The 22,361-nt window shown below is 35.6% G+C and overlaps 1 long non-coding RNA gene across 1 annotated transcript in view; it reads right to left on the minus strand.

The window, feature by feature from the left end:
• Positions 1-22,361, minus strand: part of LOC138170011 (uncharacterized) — a 511,203-nt gene that overhangs the window by 488,437 nt on the left and 405 nt on the right. The gene's annotated exons all lie outside the window — the stretch shown is intronic.

Genomic DNA, 22,361 nt, shown 5'->3' on the forward strand with positions numbered 1-22,361 from the left:
AAGAAAGAAAGAAAGAAAGAAAGAAAGAAAGAAAGAAAGAAAGAAAGAAAGAAAGAAAGAAAGAAAGAAAGAAAGGAAGGAAGGAAGGAAGGAAGAAAGAAAGGAGAGAGAGACAGGAAGGAAGAGAGAGGTAGAAAGAGAGAAAGTAAGAGAAAGAGAGAGAGACAGAGAGAGAGAGACAGAGACAGAGACAGAGAGAGACAGAGAGAGAGAGAGAAGTCTGAATTAGAATGTGACAAAACCATGCTTTGAATTGAGGTCAATGGATGCCAAATACTGTTTTGTTTTGTTTTGTTTTGTTTTTCCCCACTTATCACAGAACTTTGTCTCCTAAAAGACTGATACATACTACTGTTGACAAAAAAAATAAACAATAAACAAAAAAACCCTAATAACCATAAAAGGATCCCCTAAAATTAGCAGGTACTTCTAAGCAAAAGTATGTGTGATGCCTAAATATGAAACACTAAAATGGAAAACTAATGAGTCCCTGCTCTTAAAAATCCTTCAAATTAGAAAAATGCTTTCTTTTAAAGGCAGAAATACATCTCAGAGACTACAGGTCCCACAAAGCAATGGGTGGCACGCCACTGGAGGTGGTTGTGATGTGGATGGAACGTCAAATGATTGTGATTATGCCTTGGTATTAATGAGGATGGCAGCTGTAGCAATCTGTTCAATTTTATGCAAATTAGCTCTGGCCCTCCAGCTCCTGGCAAGGAGCCAAGGTGGCCTTTGGCTGGGCAAAGTTTGGATTGATGCTCTATTCTACTGCTGTAAAGATTGATTTAATTATCTGTGTTTATTTAAAGCAGAGCAGCACAAAGCAATTCCTGCATCTTGGTCGACTTTGAGAAAGCTGCATTGTGTAGCATTTCTACCCACCCTTTGCAAGTCTGTTTGAAACCATGACTATGTCACTGAAGAATAGTAAAGTAAGGTTTTCTAGTTTACAATGCCCCATTTGATGAGGGGAAAGCAGAAAGGAAGAAGGAGTTGGTAATGCAAGATAAGCTCCTTCTGATCTTCAGTAGAAGGCCAATGAAGTAATTAAGTCATCACAAGGAACACAGTTTTCTTTTATCTGACCCAGTAATATTTAATTTAAAATGATTTTATACATTCCTTTATTACATCATCTATAGTCCTTAAGTGTCTCTCCCCTCCCCAAAGAAAACTATCTCTTCTAACACATAAAAAAGAGAAAAATAATGGTTCAGAAAACTAAAACATGCAACATTTGTTTTTAAATGTGATATCTATAGTCAGAGTCCCCCAACTTCACAAAAAAAAAATGGTGGGAGAAGAGTTATATATCTTCTTGAATTATCCTTTCACAGCATCCAGGTTCAGTTTTGTTGTTTTTCTTCCCACTTATAGTTTGGTAGTTATTTTGAATATATATGTTCTTCTTACTTCGCTATTTGTACATTTGTGTAAATCTTCCCATTCTTTTCCATTTTTATTTCATTTATTTCTTTTAAAATTTGGATTCTTTCTTTTTTGATTGTGAACTTAAATCATTATCAGATACAAACATTCCAATACACAAAATACACAATAAAAGGAAAGAAGCTTGTATAAGAAAATGCAAACTACTATTAGTGGCTTCCTTTTTTTTTTAAAGAAATGTGTGTGTGTGACACACACTCACACACAAATATCATATGCATAGATTTTAAAAATTAACAAATTTGTAGCAAAATTACACAAGGATAAAAGGAAAAGACTCATACATATAGAAATATGTACAGTAGCATGTTTTTGTAGTTGGAAAGAACTGGAAACAAAGTAGGTGCTACTCAGGGAATGGCTAAACAAGTTGTGTTATATTAATATAATGGAATAGTGTGGTTTCAAAGAAACATAAACTTTTTATGAACTGATAGAAAGTGAAAGGAATTAAATGAGCAAAACAATATTTGAGAAGGCCACAAAAATAATATAAAGCAAAAACAGTTTTTATTTCCAAGGAAAATGTACAAAGCAGCAAGACACAGTGATTTTCAAAGACCAATAATGTAACATGCCTCCCACATTTTGATGGAAAGGCAATGGATTTGAAATGCAGACAAAATATCCCTTCTAAGACATTGATCAAATGTTGATTTGTTTTGCTGGTTTCCACATATTTGTTACAGAGGATGGCTTCTGAGGTGGGGGAAAGAGTTCTAGTTTAGTAGATAGTAATACGTATACAGTTTTACAATTATTACAACCCAATAATTTTCTATTACATTCATATACTGCTACCTTTTTAGCCATTCCCCAATAAACAGACTTGGTCTAGCAATACTCCAATGATTAGTACCTACCCTTCAACCAGAACCTCATTATTGGAGATTCACTGCTTGGGCTGCCCCCTGCATCTTTTCTGGACATTGCTCTGCATTGTACCCAACAGCATTACCCTCAGCAGGCTACATATTCACCTCCTCTCCACGCTCCTAAGTATGATATTCTCCAAAGACTACCAAGGAGGTGTATATGCCTGACCTGGAGGGCACCATTTCTGCCTTCCCATCCCTAATTAAGCATGATTTTATACATCCCTATTGTGTAGCCTGTAGGTCTTTATCTACCAATCACTGAATGTTTTTTCATAGGAAGGAAGTCAGGAGAACAAATAACAGTTCTCCATTAAGAGAACTGTTTGACCATAGTTGTGATTCTATTTCAACAGCTTTTGTTTCTATTGGTATGCCCATTGCTATTCAATTGAGATTATATCCTGACTGGTTGTTTTTTCACTGTTTTATTGTGATATTCATGTTTTATTAAGTACATTAACAAACTGACATATCAGCAAGGATAAGATTTGAATAAGTAGATGCAACTGAAGTTCAACTACTTATCACAACTGTCTATGATAGATAACTAGGGAAAACAAACTGAACTGATGTCAAATGTAAATTATAGAATATCATAAAATAAAGTAGGAATGAAATGGAGTTCTAGTCTTGGAGTTAGAAGACATGAGTTGAAGCCCTGCTTCGGATAAATACTGGATATGTGGACTTGGAGAAGTCACTTATCCTCAGGTACCCCAGGAAATTCTCAGACTACAAGTTGCAGAGATGTAGACATATATTGGTATAGGGGGTTTCCTCACTGATATTTCTCAATACCAATACAATCACTGATCTGGCCTAAAAAGCAAAAATAACTATAGATGTGCTATTTCTTGATCAAAATAAAATTAATTAAAATAGAAAAAAGGCAAGCAGAAGTCCTTCTGGAGCTGTTTTCAGGAAATCACTTTAATATTATTCAATGGGTTTTATCTATAAATATATATATACATATATATGTATATATATATATTTGTATTTACAAATATATGCAAACCTCATCATTGTGGGTTTCCCTCTAAAAGTGCTAACCACAATCTATTTTTGCTTTTTGTTCTTTGTGTGAATCTTATATGATTCTTTCTCTTTTCTTTCCAAAACTTCTTTTTTGGAAATCCACTCAACACCTTGTAGACCTTCTAGTTTTTTGAAAGTTTTATAGGTAGATGCCAATTCAGCATTAAATCTGTTCATCTATTATCCTTTTCTTGGCTCTGTGAGAAAAAAAAGGGGGAGAAAAAAAGAGAATATTGAAGAGAAAGAGATTTCTTTGACATCATTGAAAGGATTATTAACCGATTTTATGATTTTATTGGTATTACAAAATGCTGAATGGGAAAAGTCCTTCTACCAGTGCAGTCCAGTACCTTCTCTGAAACTTCTCATTTTAGAGAGTGTTTTAGAGTAGGACTTCTTCAACTTTTTCCACTCACAACCACTGCAGCACTTCTTAAAAAATGAAGTTTAGATTCAGTCAAAGGGATGCACTTGGGGACCTAGAGGGCCATGTGTAGCCACGAGGCTTTAGGTTCTCCACCCCTAACCATACAAATAAATATAATTAAACAATCCCTGATCTCTAGAAACATATAATCTATGGGGGATATAACACTACATATATTATTTTATTCAGTATAAATAAGAACAACAAATACAAAGCAATTAAAACTAGGTTATTTGGGAGGGAAAATGAGATGGGGTTTCAGAAAAGATATTCTAGAAGACATTGTTTGAAGTTTTCTTTAAGGAACAGTGAAATTTTATGAGAAAGAGGTGAAGAAGGAGTGCATTTCAGGTATGAGGGATAACCAATAGAAAGGCAAGGATATAGGTGATAGAATGTTACAGGTCAAAAAAGATGCATGAGTTAACTTCACCATATAGAGTGGGAAAGGAAACAAGGAATAATGAAGGTGGGAAAGGCAGGCTGGGGACAGATTATAAAAATCTTTAAAAGCCACAGGAGTTCATGCTTGATCCAACAGATAATAAGGATCCACTAGAATTTATTGAGCAGAGTAAAGACATGGTCACACCTGCATTTCAGGAAAATCACTTTTTCAGTTAGAAGTATGATTGGAGTTGGAAGGACTTGAAGCAGACATATTAATTTGGAATTCAAAAGTCACTTCCATGGCCTAGACTGGTTCTCACATTTTTTGACCTTAGAACCATTTTATACTCTGAATATCTGCTCTCCCCCACCCAAAAGAATTTTTATTCATGTGGCCTATATCTATTTGAATTTAACATATTAGAAGTTAAAATGTCTTATTATGAAATAATTCTTATCATGTGGAGCCTCCCCAAAGTGTCTCAGAGAACCCTAGGGATTCCCAGAAAACACTTTGAGAATCCTTGGTCTAGGCAAGATGTGAGGAGAACCTGAAAAAGAGATAGTAATTGTGTAAGTAAAGAGAAAAGATTGGATTTGAGAAATGCCATAAGTTATTTGGTACTTCACCTAGATAAGTAGGTAAAAAATGGCAAGATGTAGTAATTCATGTAGGGTGAAAATAAGAGAGCAGTTAAACATAATGCCAAAATTATGAACCTGGAAAAATGGTGGTATTTAAAAAAAAACTTAAAATAAGAAAATTTGGAGGAGGGTAAGTTTTAGTGGACGGCTAATGAATTCTAAAATGTATTATATGCTTCTAAATTCTGTCCTTTCAGACAAAGAGGAATCTAATCCCAGAGGAGCAATTCAAATATTAAAAAAAAACTCGTATCATATCCACTTTCTTTTTATTGTAGGCTGGAGTCATCAGCATCTGAGTTCAAATCCAGCCTTAGACACTTACTGGCTTTGTGACCGTGGGCAAATCACTTAACTCTCTTTGCCTCAATTTCTTTATCTGTAAAAATGAGCAAACTACTCCAATACCTTTGCCAAGAAAATCCCAAATGGGGTTATAAAGAGTGGGAAATGGCTGAACATGAATGTATTCTCATAAACTCTTTTTGACTGATCTTAGTATTCAGGGTCCTTTGTCACTCTTCTTAAAACATGCACTAGCAACTTACATTTTTCCTTGATCAAGGGAAAGGTTAACATTACATGTTAACAGAGAAATAATTAAGAAATTATTTTTTTGAAATCAAAGGTAATAATTCACAAATAACTGCTGGGGGACTCAGAAAAAAAAAAGTTTTACATAGGAGGTGGCAGTTCCATCAGCAGTTGAGTTTTCCTAGGAGAAAGGAGTTGGGAGACAACAGGTTGCAATAATTGGGGACAAGTCAGACAAAGGCATAAGAGAAAGAAGATAGAATATTAAATTCTGGAACATTATAAAGTCAGTTTGACTAGAACATAGAAAGGATTAAAGGGTAACATGGATTAAATCAACAAAGGTAGATGGAAACCAGAATATGAAAGCTTTAAATGTCTGACTGAGGAATTTTTTTATTATCTCCTAGAACCAATAGTGAACTATTGAAGATATTTCAACAAAGAAGTGATGCAATCAGCCCTGTGTTTTCAGGAATATTAACTAGAAATCATGAAGGATGAATTGGAGATACGAGAGACTAGAAATATTGGGAATAATTAGTAAGCTGCCGTATTAAATTTGTGACTCATAATGCACTTACAATCCATTACATGTCCTAGGCATTTCTTCAGGTGGAGTGGTTTTAAGTTATATTAAATATATAAACCCATCTTATTTTTTATGGGGGTGGGGGCAGAAGTAAGCAAAAGTCCAAATTCTGATTTAGACTTATTAATATTTATCTTATTAGATCATATCCATAGTTGGAGCCCAGGGAATCTTTTGGGATCCAGGGTGTATCATCTGATATATTAGCACTTCCTCATATTTTTATCCAAGTTGCTGATAAAAAATGTTTGAAAAGGATCAAAGACATATCCCTAGGGGTCTACACTAGATTCCTCCTTCGAATTTGACATTACTCCATTAATCAACATCCTTTGGATCCATTCCATGTATCAATTTTAAGCCCTCCTGACTGCATTCTCATTCAATCCATCTCTTCCCATCTGCTCCACCAGGATATTGTGATGGATTTTTACCAATGGTCTTACTAAAAGTTCAGATATACTCTGTCTTTAGAACCCCTCTAATCTATAAATCTAGAATTGTTGTTTTAAAAAAAGGAAAGATTAGTCTGTATGGTGTGATTTTAATGAAACCATATTTGCATATAGTAAATTTCTCCATTTCTAAATACTAACATACTGTCCCTTCAATAATTCATTTTAAAATTATTCCAAAGGACAACATTAAGTTTACTGCCCTTTAATATTGAAAACTCAGAACCTCTCCCAGGCACAAGAAATCCTTGCTGATAATTTCATTTTTCAAAAGAAAGTGGCTGTGTCAATTAATGGTGTTGCTATTGGCATTCATGTGGAAAGCAAGAAAGAAGGCAACAATAACTTAATCATCAGGACCAACAATATTTGGAAGCAAATGAGGAGACTAACTGACCATTTCTGCCTTCTATGATTTTGCCTTCCCTTATAGCTAATGTACATCTCCAGTCTCAACTACAACTTCTTCCTGCCCTAAATCCTTTTATCCAGATACACGACATTAAGTACGTATTCAACTGAGCTGCTATATGCCACTTTATTCTTATCCTTATTTGCTTTAACCATCCCCAATGTTTATATTCTGTTATCTTAGTAGAAGTTTAGGAAATTTTAGAATAATCATCTTTTATAAACAAATATGGAACGCACAAAGGAACAAAGTAATTCAACTTTATTGGGATAGCATATGTAAAAAATGAAGGTTAGTCAGAGAAGATGAAGACAGAGCTGGTCTGTTGGATCTTCACTGGGGCTTTGGAAAGAATTAGGCACTTTGCCAAACCTGTAACATCTAGTTATTTTAATAGGATTTTTATTTGGGTTTAGCAAGACTAGGCACTAGTGGAAGGGAGGAATGAACCTGGAGGAATGGTGCTATAATTTGTGCTAGAGGCAAAAGGGAGGCGCCTGGAGAATTGGCTACTAGTTGATATTCAAACTTATCTGGGGCAGAGATGAAGAAAGGGGTTTGGGGATATATCTATAGGTTATACCCTGCCAAGGTAACTTAGAAGTTTGAGCTTCCCACGTCTTCTTCATTTAACAGTCAGAGGCTACCTGAGTCATTATTTCTATCTATTCTCTCCTCCCCTCCCTTATCTCCACCTCTTGGATTCTCTGTTTTCCTTCAAATCCCAGGTAAAATCCCACCTTCTATGGGAAGTCATTCCCAATTCTTAATTCTAGGCCCTTCTTGCTGTTTTTTTTTATTTTTTTCTATATGTAGCTTGTTTGTTCATACTTGTTTACATGTTGTCTCCCCCATTATAGACTAATCTCCTACAGGGCAGGGACTTTTTTTGCCTTTTGTTATATGCTCAGGGATTAGCATAGTTTCTGGTACATAGCATATCTGTAATAAATGCTTACTGACTGGTTAACTATTCTACTGTACCCTTTTAAAATTCTGTAGCATTGCCTTTTTGTATTATTGTGAGGATTCGTAGAAATTAGATTATTTGATTGTAATCAAATTTCCTAATATAAGGGCAGGAGTCAGGAAAGAAACACTGTGAATCAAGCATTGGACCCATTAAGGAAAGGAAAAGAAGGTGGCTAGAATTTGGATTGGATAACAAATTTGAACATTATGAACCTTAATAGAGGAAAGGTTGCTCAATGATGGTGCTAAAAGTAACATCAGAGAACAAGGAGTATTGTGAATTGCCCATATGAAACTCAACTGCTTTGGGAATGGTGACCAGTTACAAAGTGTCATAAGAAATAATTCTGGTCTCAGTGAGAGCAAACAATTGGAAGAAGCTGGAAAGGTAAAAATTTAATATGAAATTGAGCACTTTTAATAAACGCATGGAACTGGATAGAGACCTGACTTTGGAATCAGAAAGACATGAGTTGAAGTCTTACCTATGACAGATCCTGAGTATGTGATCCTAGGCAAATCACTTAATATCTTAGTGCTCCAGCATTTCTTAAACTGTAGGTCATTACCCCTTATGGGGGGTTGTTCTGTGAAGTTTGAATTCAGTCAAAGAACCACATTTGAGGACTTAGAGGGTCTCAAGGTTGCAGGTTACCACCCCTCTACTAATGCAGTGTCTAGCACACAGTGGACACTAAACTAATGCCTTCTGATTAATTGATTGAACTTAATATATTACAAAATTAATATAATAATAATGAATAATAACAATTTTTAAAAATATTGGAGCTGTTTTTGAAGAGTAGAATAGTGAAAGAGTAAAATTGTAGTTGTGAGATCTCTGCCATTGGAAGTAATTTTTAAGTGGGGTGGACTCAAGATGGCTGAGTAGAAGCAAGACCTACCCACTGCTCTGGCTTCCACCTTCCCCAATCCATGTAAAAAGGGGACTCTAAACAAACATTGGAGTTGCAGAACCCACAAAATGACACATAGAAGCTAACCTGGCAGGCTGGCAGGAATCGGCCAGTGCAGCTCTCTGGGAGCCAAGCACAGCCCCACAGCGAGGCTGTAGCCCCATGGTGGGCCTGACCAGCCACTGGCAGGAGGGACTCCAGATCATTAGCAGCTGTGGCCCTTTCTAGATTTATCAACACATAGATGTGAAAAACAAAATCAGAGGACAGTGCAATCTGGACTTTGGGACCCAGTAAGTGGGAGTGAGTACCTTTTGCCCACAGGACGAGAAGCCCCTGAGAGACTGGCACAGCCAGCCAGCCACACATGGCAGCTTTAACTCCTCACCTGCAGAGTGTGGGGGGACCAAGAACCAGTCTGAGGGGTAATAGGTCTTGCTTTAAACTGCTTGGATATGGATTGCCGTCTTGGGTGGAGGTCCTGGGCTGTGTGTCCAGCTTGCCAGAGTGTGTGGAGATGTCAGGGATGGCACCCATCTAATACTTCCAACAGCTGATAAAACCCCAGCATTTTGGGACAAAAGCTCCCCTGTCTGGTGACAGAGTACTATTGTGGCAAAAAGGCCAGGGATCAAGTGACTTAGGGGGGACACGACCAGACAAAGGAAGCAAAACAAACAGAAGACTCCAACATTAGACTCCTATTTTGGGAACAAAAAGGAGGAAATCATGGAACAGGAGGAAGACAGTGAAGTCAGAACTCCTGCACCAAAAGTTTCAAAGGAAAATACAAGCTGGTTACAGGCCATAGAGGACCTTAAGAAGCAGATAAGAGAAGAGAAGGAAAAACTGGGAAGAGAAGTGAGAATGATTCAAGAAAATTATTAAATGAGAGTCAACAGCCTGACTGAGGAAAATCACACCTTTAAAAACAGACTGACTCAATTGGCAAAAGAGCCTCAAAAAGGCAATGAGGAGAGGAATGCCTTGAAAATCCGAATTTGCCAGATGGGAAAAGAATCTCAAAAGCTCAATGGGGAGAATCGTTCCCTTGGATTTAGATTGGAGCAAAGGGAAGCTAGTGACATTAAGAAAAATCAAGATGCTGTTAAACAGATCCAAACAAATGAAAGAATAGAAGTCAATGTGAAATATCTCATGGGAAAAACCACTGACCTGGAAAATAGATCCAGGAGAGATAATTTAAAAATTATTGGACTACCTGAAAGCCATGATCAAAGTCAAAACCTAGAAATCATCCTCCAGGAAGTTCTCAAAGAAAACTGCCCTGATGTTTTAGAACCAGAGGGCAAAATAGAGGTTGAAAGAATCCACTGATCACCTCCTGAAAAAGATCCCAAAAGGAAGTAATTTTTAAAAGGCTAGATTGTCAATGAAATTCATGATTTGAGTAGAGGTCAGACTAGATGATCACATGACAATCATTCCAATTCGAAGATCAAGATTCTATATATCAACACCAAATTGATTATTATAAATGATACCTTTATAGCTTGAAAAAAAGACATGGAGAAGTCCTTGTTTTTAGTTTTTTATCTTAATGTAGAGTAACTACCTGTCCAGGTGAATAAGGAAGGTTTGTAACCCTAAAAATATCAATAGTCATCACTAAAGAATCAAATCATGATGCTCTACATTGGTTGGCTGTTGTAAGAGAAGTTAAGTATTTTTTTCCAAGAAATACAGTTATCAATACCTGACCTTTATGTGGAGATTGAGGTGGGTTCAGCTGCTTCAAATGGAAAATTAAAAGATCTTTTTTCTCCCTTAATTGGATCAAGACCTATAAGCACTACATCTTGAAAGGAAAGAGCTCATATGGCACTCAAATATGCTCCCTTTCACTCCAACTTTTTTTTTTCTACTGGTGGCTTGATTTCTGTAAATTAATTTGAATATTATGAGGATAAATTGAACATATGTATAAAATGTACACAAAAAATCAATCCTTTTTCCCATCTTTTTCTTCCCTTTTTATTTCCTTCTTTCATTTGTTTTCTTTCATTCTATCTCTTCTTTCTTTTCTTCACTCCTCTCTTCTTCCCCCCCTTCCTCTTTCCCTTCCAACCTTCTTTCCTTCCTAGCCTCCTTTCTCCATTCCTCCATTCCATTCATCTCTCTCTCTGTATCTTTCAGTCTCTTTCCTTATCTCTATCTATTTCTGTCTCTGTCCCTGTCTCTGTATGTGTCTCACTGGCTCTTTCTGTTTTAGTCTCTGTCTCTGTCTCTGTTTACCTCTGTCTCCCTCTCTGTCTCTGTCTCTCTGTCTCTGTGTCTCTGTCTCTCTCTGTCTCTCTCTCTCTCTCTCTCTCTCTCTGTCTCTCCCTCTCTCTCTCTCTGTCTCTCTCCTTTCCATTCTCATCAAAATACATGTTGTTCTAGTGTATAGAGCCCTGGACTTGGAGACAGGATGTCCTGGATTCCGTTCCACAATAAACAACTGTGTAACCCTGTCATGTCACAACTTATTTTTCAGTTCTTTTTTTTCTTTTTGGAGGGAGGAAGGCAGGGCAATTGTGGTTAAGTGACTTGTCACATGGCTAGTAAGTGTTAAGTGTCTGAGGCCATATTTGAACTTGGGATCTCCTGACTCCACGGCCAGTGTTCTATTCACTTTTACATGTGGCTGCCTCACTTTTCACTTTTTAGCAGTCATACTTAATGGATTCTAAAGTTCTTTCTTTCTCTATATCTGTTGTTGTTTGCCCTTCATTTTCAAAGAGGACTGATGACATTGCAGGGTCCTCAAATGAACTGGATTTAAGTGAGGTAGAGCTACACAAAGTCATCAGCCTCACTCTCTCTTCCAGATTCATGAAATTATAGTAGCAAGACAAAAGTCAGGATGCTTGGACATGATCTAGAATGCAGATGACTTTGGCATCCCTGATGTCTAATCAAGCTTACACACTCTACATCACCTGCTTCAGTTGCCTTCAGGGCCATTGGAAAGAAAAATATTGTCATCTGTCCATTTCTCCAGGAAAAGTTTTCGTGTGCTTGGGATACACATCCCCCTAAGTCATCAACAGGTTTGAAGCCTCTTGGTTACCGTGAACCTGGTTTAGCCCCTGTGCTAAGGTGGTGTTACTGGGATATAGAAATGGTGCATGCTGCAGTTTCTTGGGGCCACAATATTTTGGTGTTTATGGATCTCTCAAATACCCAAGTTAAGTAGACCTCAAGCTCATTTTGAAAAGGTAAGGCATAGATAACACAGATAACCATTACTTATTTTTATTAATGAAAACAACTGTGATTTTAAAGTGAGTCATATAACAGATCGCTGAAGTCAATTTTGGTGTGGTTTTGTATGTATATCTTTGTTATCTTACTGTATTTAGAAAATATAATACATTTTCCATTGTTTGGTTGAAAAGCATCTTGCTGCTGTTCTGTACTGTAAACTTCTAAAAATACATTTTGTTTCCCAGAGTATTCAATTAAAAGAAATTTCTTGTAAAGTACAGCATTAACATAGACAATTGCAGTGGGAAAACATACCTTTTAGAGAAATCTCAGTACCTCTTTTTAGTAGAACTAGATCCTTCTAGTGGGAAGAAAGGTGGGAATATTGGAGGTTAAAAGAGTGCAAAGCTTAGCCTTTGGTTATGTAAACCTGTGTCTTCCTCTAAAGTGAACATTGGTGCATAGAAGTTGACACATTAAATGCTGTTTTAAATATAAGGTTGTCAACTTGAGCTTTAAATTTGCAGTATTATATGGAGAATACTTTCTGCTTCAATGTATGGACTTATAAAAATAAGTCTATTATTCTTGGGTGGCCACTCTAGAGATAGCTTCAAGCATACAAAATATAAAAAGTATGCATGAAATATGCCAGTATATTAAATTAACATCCTGTAAAAGCTCCTGCTCTAAAATCCAGATGCTTATATTGCTTTTGACAGACTTTAGGCGGTAAAGTTTTAACTTGAAAGAAGGGGCTTTCTGTTTCTGTTTTCAAGTTAAAAATAATGAAAGGAAAACACACTGAAATTCCCACATTATTAAATAAAACATTTAAGTGGCCAGAGGCCAATCATTGTCACGCCATGAACAAATGCCTTACGGTAATATGCTCCATAACTGTTTGCTAAAAACTACCAATTTTAACACATTTGCACATGATTAGACATCATAAAAAGTTGCTTATTGAAGCCAGTGTCCCAACACTCCCTCACCCTTCTGCCCAAGGGGAGGGAAGCTTCAACAACCTCACTGAGCAAGGTGGTATGAAATAAGTTCCATGTTGTACAAACACATCCTAAGTACATCAGTCAGTGGTCAGGAGTTCATTGCAATGGTCCAGTGTGGATCAAGATGGGGGGAAGGGAGGCCAAGGAAGCACAAACTGAAAAAGGGGCATAAGCATGGAAAATAAGTACAAAACATTCTTTTGAGACCATTGAAAGCCTTTTTAAAAAAAGTCTGAAAATAAGAAACAACTTCTTTAAGAAGGATATATAAGGGGATTTTTTTTTTCTTGTTAAGGTGTGTTATCTCCATAACAAAGAATGTCCTCCTAAAAAGCAGGTTCCACAGTCTGATAGCATAATGGTTAGATTCTAAACCAAAAATCAAACCAGAATTTGTCCTACCCCTTTATTTGAGGGTGTAGAGGAGTTGACAAAATCATAGGGTTCCTTCACTACACTAAAATAACTATTTGTAAAAGGAAAACCTTAGTTTTATAATTAAAGAGGGTTTTTTTTTCAATGTAATGATAAAAAAAATGATGTTACTAACTTTTCATTTAACTTTTTTTTAAAATGTAAATCATATGGTGATTGGATTTCATGCAACCAAAACTACTCTAGGATTTTGAATGAAACTTAAAGAATCACAAACGCAGATATGTCAGAGTCAGAAGAAGATCAAAACAGAGAGATTATGGGACTTCTTTAAGGTCACACAGCTAGTTAGTAAGAGAAATGAAGTCTAAAGTTTCCCAATACTTTAAATTTTTGGGGGAAAAAAGCTAAATATATTTTATCTGATTTTATCCTCACAACAATTCTGTAAGGTAGCTTCTATTAATATCCTGATTTGACAAGTGAAGAATTTAAGGTTTAGAGAGATTAAGTGAGTAGCTTGTAGTAAGAGAGGTGTGAAAAAATTGGGGCTTTCCTAACTGTAAGTCTAATGAGTGAAGGCAAAGCATCATTGAGTTGCCTTATAAAAATAAAACATAATCTAGGTAAATTTGGGGGAGGAATGTACTGACAGGGAGGACGGGGGCTTCTGGAAGCACTTTCATTAAAAGAATTGTTTCAGCAGAGTTTTCAAGGAAATATGGAATTTTAAGAGATAGAGAAGAGGTGAGAGTACATTCTGGCCTAATAGAGAACAGTCAATAAAAAGATATAGATGTGGAAAATTAAATTATATGTGTGAGGAGATAATTTGATTGGAACATAGACTGCTGGAAGGGGAGTGATATATAGTAAGGTTGAAAAAGGTAATTGAGGCTAGATCACGAAGGGCTGTTAAAGAGAAATTTCTGTTGCATTCTAGGGGTAAGAGGTAGTCATTGGAGATGATAAAGAAGAGGATAACAGAGGTGGCTAGGTGGCACAGTGAATAGAGCACCAGCCTTGGAGTCAGGAGGACCTGAGTTCAAATTCAGTCAGACACTTGACACACTTACTAGCTATGTGACTTTGGGCAAGTCACTTAACCCCAATTGCCCTCCAAAAAAATAAAAAGCAAAAAAGAGAGAGAGAGAGAGAGAGAGAGAGAGAGAGTGAGAGAGAGAGAGAGAGAGAGAGAACAACATATTCAACTAAGATCTAAAGTTACATTTTATTGACTAGAAAAAGTAACTTTTTTTCAACTCCATTTGTAAAGGAGAAAAAATTAAAGAAAATCTTTCAGAATTTTTTACTTCCCTTACATATGAATAATTGCACTTATAAGGGTTTTTAGTTTAGTTAAAAAACCAAAGAATTTAGTTAGAATGAACTTTTAAAGTCTGTATTGAAAATATTTATACAAATATTTACTCCATTCTAGTGTCTGAGAATAACTTTTAATAGTCAAAACTAAGCCAGGACTCTATCCCTAGGTTCTGAAAGACTGGGGAAATTGGTAGCACTTGCTGACCCTAAGCAAAAAAAAAGCTAATATTGAAAGCTCCAATTTTGTTTCCATCTCCCTCAAAAAGGATCACACCCAAGCTGATTTCTTCCAGTTGTTTGATGTCCCAGGTCCTTCTGTATTTGGAATATTTTTATATCTCCTCCTCTTCCCCATATGGTAGTACATTAGATCTCCTTGATTTTCTTTCTTTTTTTTTTTAAACAATTGGGGTTAAGTAACTTGCTCAAGGTTACATGGCCAGTTATTTCTGGGTGTGGTGCTAAGTATCTGAGCCCGGATTTGGTCCCAGGTCATCCTGACTCTGGGCCCTGTGCTCTTACTCTCTTCACCACCTGGCTACTCCTAAGCAATTGGGGTTAAATAACTTGATCAAGGTTACACTGCCAGATGTTTCTGGGTGGGTGTAGAGTGTGTGAGCCCGGATTTGATCCCAAGTCATCCCAAATCTGGGGCCGGTGCTCTTACTCACTGTGCTACATGGCCGCCCCAAACTCCTTGATTTTCAATTGATTTTTTTTTCTGAAAATAGCTAAGGATAATTTATTTTTGTTTCTAATTACTTTCCCTGGGCACAAAAAAATAACTTATCACCCTTATGCAGTTGTATAACTGATTTGTTGTAATTCTCCTCAAGTGTTCAAAATTTGATGTTTCTCTAGGTACTTGGAGCATGAGGATTTCTAATATATATAATGTTTTCATAAATATTTGACTATGATTTTGACTTCATAAAGATTTTGACTAAGCTGAAAGATAGCTGTGCCAAGATGATATTCAACCTTCTAACATAGATAGACCTAAAGAAAAAGACCATTAAAGCCATTATTAATGGAAACATTTCTGATCTGCTGGATTTATGCCTGTGTCATCTGCAGCTCCCTTTCCAGGGACACATGGTTTTACATTTCTGCCAGCTGAATCGAAGTTTGAAGCACAAACCCCAGCACTCAGTAATTTTGTGCATTTCTGTCACTCGGAATATTGTTACCAAACAATAATGTTTGGCCTAGAATTCAATACACAGATAATATTTTCAACTTTGCCAGATGTCATCCTTCTTTTATAATCTTTATAGCTGATTAAGTTTTGTTAAAGAAAACTAGCTGAGAATTTCAAGAGTAAAATATCACACCCATTGAAAATCAAGAGAACTTTATACCTCATGTAGTAGTTGGCAAGATTCTCAAAATTTCAATTTAGAAATACTCTGAAAATCCCCTAAGTCCTAAAATGAGTCAAACATGTTGAGATTTTTCCAGTTGTTTTATGAAACTCTATCTAAAGTAAGACACCAGGAAGAATTAAACATATAAAATGGTCTAAAGCCTCTAGTCATACCTAAATCTAAGCACTTTTTAGACTTCACAAATAACTGTCCTACTATTACAATAAACAACAAAATAAGATGACAAAATCATTGAGTTTTTTTTTCCCCTCTGGCTTATCTGTATTCATTCAAAGGCTTAAATGCTGGCATCCTCCCAGGGCTTTGCACAATGTTTTGTACCTAGCAAGAAATTAGTAAATATTTGTTGAATTTCATTTAGACAAATCCTGAGAACCACTATCTTTTCACTCTCTCATCTGACATTCTGGCTTCCAGACCATGAGCATCTCCCTAAGGTTGTCTTGCATTCTGTGAATTCATTCACTTCCTCTAAACTTGGGCAGACATGGAGATCTTTTTTTGAATTTTATAATTTAATAATTGGATATTTCCCAATACATGTAAAAACAATTTAAACCTTCTTCATTTTCAAATTTTGAGTTCCAAATCCTCTCCCTCATTCCTCCCGCTACCCCATTGAAAAGGAACGTAATTTGATAGAGAGGTTATGCATGTGTTGTCAAGCAAAACACATTTCCATGGAAGTCATACTGTGAAAGAAAACACAGACAAAAAATAAAGAAATTAAAGGAAAATCTTTATGATCTGCATTCAAGCTCTATCACTTCTTTCTCTGGAGATGGATAGCACCTTTCACCAAATATCCTTCAGAATTGTCTTGGATCATTGTATGGCTAGAATTAACTAAGTTATTCATAGTAGGTCATCATACAGTATTGCTGTTACTGTGCACAGTGTTCTCTTGGTTTGGCTCATTTCACTTTGCATCAGTTCATGTAACTATGCTTTTTTTCTGATAGCATAGTGCTCATCATTTCTTTAAGTGCATAGTATTCCATCACAATCATATGAAATTTGTTCAGCCATTCCCCAATTGATGGGCATCCCCTCAAGTTCCAATTCTTTGATAGCACTAAAAGAGCTGCTAAAAATATTTTCATACACATAAGTCTTTTTTCCCCAATCTTTTGGGGATATAGATCTAGTAGTAGTATTTCCTGGTCAAAGGGTATCCATGGTTTTATAGCCCTTTGGGCATAGTTCCAAATTGCTCTCCAGAATGGTTGAATCTGTATACAACTTCACCTATAGTATATAAGTCTTTTAATTTTCCCACATCTCCTTGAACATTCATCATTTTCCTTTTCTGTCATATTAGTAAATCTGATAGGTATGTGGTGGTAGCCCAGGATTATTTTAATTTCCATTTCTCTAAACAATAGTGATTTAGAGCATTTTTTCATATGATTTTCATTACTTTTTCTGAATACTGCCTATTCATATCCTTTGACCATTTAACAATTGGGAATGGTTCTTATTTCTATGAAATTGACTCAGTTTTTATAAGTTTGAGGAATGAAATTTTTTTTTATTCTTTCTTTTTTGGAGGGAAATTGGGGTTAAGTGACTTGTCCAAGGTCACATGGTGGATTTTTGTTTTTTATCAGGGAAACTCACTGAAATATTACTTCATAGTAATGATCATGAACTATATAGTTCCCTCCATTCTATTTTCTCCCTGTTTATCCTATTCTCTCACCTTTTACCTTGTCCATTTCTAAAAGTGTTTTGCTTCTGATTTTTACCTACCCCAATCTTCCCTGACTTCTATTATGTGCTCCCCTTCTCTTATCCCTATCCCCTCCTGCTTTCCTGTATGGTAAGACAGATTTCTATACCCACCTGAGTTTCTAACTCTTCCAAAACAAAACTTGCCTATCTACAACCATATTTTTAAATGCACCAAATCACTACTAATTGGAGAAGTACAAATTAAACAATTCTGAGGTTCCACTTCACTGTCGTTAGACTGATAAAGATGACAAAAAAAAGGACAAATGATAAATGTGGGAGGGGCTATGAGAAAACAGGCACATGGTAATAGTTGGTAATTGAGTAAATCAATTAGTACAACTATTCTCAAAAATGATTTTTAATTATACATAAAGTGTTACTAAGCTGCACAACATCACTATACCATTTCTAGGTTTATATCTGGAAAATAATAGAAATAAAATAACAAAGGAGAAAATCTTATGTAAAAAGTATTTATACTAGTTCCTTTTGCAGTGGCAAAACAAAATAAGCTAGAAAGTACATATTTTTTTTCCACATAGTAAACAATGGTAAAGAAATAACTTAGCTTTAAAATACTAATAACTGGTGAATTTTGCCTTCCATACCATTTCCTCATGCTCATTAATTTTAGTGCCTTCCAAAATTATCTCTAGTTTATTCTGTATATATCTTTTTGTGTACATACATAGTTTTCTCCATATTCTCTACCATATTAAACTATAAGATCAAAGTTCATTTATTTATTTAATCTTGTATATAAAACAACAAGAAATGGCATTTCGTTGACCACTTGTTCATAACATTTGAATTGTTCGTGATGAGGATATTAGACTATCTTGGAAATAAATCTCAACATACATCTGCTGTCTAGAACAAAGAAATAAAGAAATTTTCTGAAACTCTTGACAAGATACTTCAAGCCAAATCAATACACACCTTGACATGTAGTGTCACTTCAATGTATATGTGTATAAAAGGGAGAAAAATGGAGAAACAATATATTAGGAAGTATGATGTAAGATCAAGAAATTAAAGAAGGCATACATATGAATTTGGGAGAAAAGTTAAATGTATTTGTCAATACTCTGCAAATATTATACTAGATTACTGGGAAGCTGAATGACTATCTTCTAAATAATTCCTATTAGAAGAAATTTACACTATTCTGGATATGGAAAGAATTTAATATCACAAAATATTAAATTAACTAGATCTTAAGAGTCTTGTTAAAATGTGGATCATTTCTAAGTCAACTATTTGTGTGCATATAAAACACTAACTGGTTAAAGGTCAAAATAAATGCCATATTTGAAAAAATCATAAAACATAGAAAAAAGCATATCATAAAATGATAACTCCAAGGTGACCTATTCAAAAAGGCTATTAATGATAAAAATGGGAAATATATAAAAGCAATTTTGACTTTTCTTGACTTTGATCATAAGACTGATTATCATCACTTCTTTAAAAAATTTAAACAAAGTAAAACAGTTACCATAACAAATAAAATAAAAGAGTCCAGAAATTACCTCAGTGAGCAAATTCTTGATCTGCTTGCTAGATCAGCATTGCAACTGAGGGCAATATGGACTAAGAGTACAAAATCAAGACCAAAATATTATGGAGAAAAGTTTGAATGAGAATTACCTCACACAACATAGAAATCAAACAAAAATGGTAGAGGAGAGAACCGAAAAACAGACTCTCTGAAGGTTTGGCCAAATACTGAACTAATTCAAATTGTCTAAAGAGCACTTATCAATAAGGAAGAAATACTCCAAGATATGTGTAAAATGTAAGATATCTGGAAGTATTTCCATGCAATGTGTTCTCATCATTGAAGACAATAGAACTACAACATTTGGCAAAAGTTTCTAATTATTTAATTTACTACATGAGGAAGCAAAATGGCATTTAAAAAATGACATGAGGAAGAGTAGTCTGATACATTAGAAAGAAATGTATGATGGAGGCAATGTACTTTTAAAGGCACTTAAAATTTAGTGTTAAAGATAGCAGAGAGTTGAAGATTCCAAAAGAATAATGGAATATCATGGAGATAATATTAAAAACAAGACAACCAAGAAAATATTGGCCACTGCTAAATCAAAGTCTATTTTTTATCTCTTTAAAGTTGTTATGGAGAGGCATTATAGACCAGGGGTAGAAAGCCAGGATGGGAGGGAGAAAGGCCTAGATTCAAGTCTGGCATCTACCCTATGTAAGTAGCTTAACCTTCTAGTGTGCCAGTCAACTGTCTAAGAGTATAAGTCATAGAAGTATTTCCATCTGTGTTGGTGGAGAGAATTTCCACACTGAGTGTGCTGCACAAAGTCACAGATTTGGACAAAAATATCTCCATGGGAATGTTTTATTTATATATTGTTCATAGTATAGAGCTGATTGCTGCCTGCTGTGGCTTCTCAAGGAAAGTTCTCACCCTGTCCGTTAATGAATACTCTGGGTTTTTCTTAGGAGATTGATTGTCTCTTGCTGACTCCAACATAGAAGCTTATAGGCAGCTTATCTAAGCATCTAGGTGGCACTGTGAGGGCCAGGAGTTGGAAATACCTAAGTTCAAATAAAGACTCAGATACTTCCTAACTGTGTGACCCTTGGCAAGTCACATAACTGCTTCTTATCTCAGTTTTCCCAACTGAAAATGGAGATAAGAACTGCACCTACCTACTTTGCAGAGTTGTTATGAGATAACCTTTGTAGAAGGTTCTTAGCACAGTGTCTGATACATAGTACTCACAATATAAATGTGGTTCCCCTTCCCTTCCATTACCTTACAGGCTATATCTGTGCTGTGTATTGTTGGACTGGGAAACATCAGCATTGACTTTCCTTGGGATGAGGAGAAGGTCCTTTCCTCTCACCTCTGGACTTCTAACTGACTTTTTGTGCCTTTCAGGGGGGTTGAAATGTACATCTTACTGTAACTTTCCTCTGGTTCATCATTCTGACAGGTGCAAATTTCAGGGTTATACTCAAGAAGGTATATGACAGCTAAGCAGCCTGACTCCTATACATCTTGGTAAGAAGACTCAAATTTCACTGTATAACTGGAAAACCCAAAGCACTTTATGAAAGCTCTATAGAGCTGTTAAAAAGTCAATAAATCTCACCAAAAATTTATGATGTAAGTATATGTGAACTATAAATGTATGATTTAAATTTTCTTGGTAATATTATAATCCAAGAGTGGTCTGATTACAAAATATATAATGGGCTTTTCTGGTCCCAAGGTTTTGAAAAAAAAAAAGTATTAAAATACTTTATGAAGCATTAAAGTATCCTGTCTTGTGGTCTGCTACCTTACAATTCTGATATAGGGGAAATATTTTAAGAATAAAATCAGACTTCCTTCCCCACTCCCATGGGGGAAGGTCATTCTGAACTTTCATTCACTTTATGTTCAATTTGTTTTAAAATGTAATCAAAGTAAATCTAATACTTCACATGGAGGACTTTCCACTTCCTAATAACAGATTACTTTGCTGCATTGCTCTCAGAGCTCAAAGAACTGTTACCATTTGGACACAAAATGGCAGTTCCCACGTTTCCATAATTGGTGTCCAAAAATTGCATTGCTCTCTTTGAGCTCACATTTAGTGAAAGAAAAGTTCATAGTTGCAATCTATCCATGAAAGTTTTAGTTGAAATTTTTAAAATCTATATCTGATTTTAACTTTATCTCTTAGGTTTGCAGACCATCTAAGGACTCTGAAAGAAGGGATGTCCCATAGCTGCATATTTTTAAGCTGCTAAAGTATTTTGTTGATAAATAATTACAATGCTATATTGTTTAAATCTGGACTTAGGGACATATTTAATTCACTTTTTGTAGTATTTCTACTTCCCTTAAGACTAAGATGACCATATAATAGCCTGTACAAAACCAAAGAAAGATGTTCCTTAGATATTGCATATTTGACCATTTCTAGTCATTCATGAAGATAACCATCATTGCATTACAATATAACATCACAGCTTTTGGACTGTCTTACCAAAAATCTATACAACACACATACATTTACTATAAAATGTTGTTATTGGCACTGCAGATGAATTTTACATATCTGAAATCATTGGTGGTGACTTTTGTTTTCTGGAAAATTAAAGCCATTGAGTGCATAAGCTTGGGTGCTAGATGGGACATTTGTCTATTGTTCAATTGTCTCCAACTCTTCATGACCCTATTTGAGATTTACCTGGCAAAGATACTAAAGAAGTTTGCAATTTATTTTTCCAGGTCATCTTATAAAAGAGGAAACTGAGGCAAAAAAAAGTTAAGTGACTTACCCTTAAGTCATTTTAAGAAAGTCACACGGTATCTGAGACAGGATTTAGACTCATGGAGGTGAGTGTCCCTGACTTTATTTTTTTAAGCAATCAGGATTAAGTAACTTGCTCAAGGTTACATGGCCAGTTATTTCTGGGTGTGGTGTTGAGTGTCTGAGCCTGGGATTCAATCTCCAGGTCATCCCAACACTTGACTTGGCAATTGTATCAGCAATGCCATATTCACAATGCCTATAGAGATTACAAATATGCTGATATAATTATCCATCACAAAATACGTCAGGTTTGCCAT

The sequence above is a fragment of the Petaurus breviceps genome, unplaced genomic scaffold (assembly GCF_028583685.1).
Source record: "Petaurus breviceps papuanus isolate PSGF00001 unplaced genomic scaffold, PetGlider_PUasm1.0 126, whole genome shotgun sequence".
Classification (NCBI taxonomy): domain Eukaryota; kingdom Metazoa; phylum Chordata; class Mammalia; order Diprotodontia; family Petauridae; genus Petaurus; species Petaurus breviceps.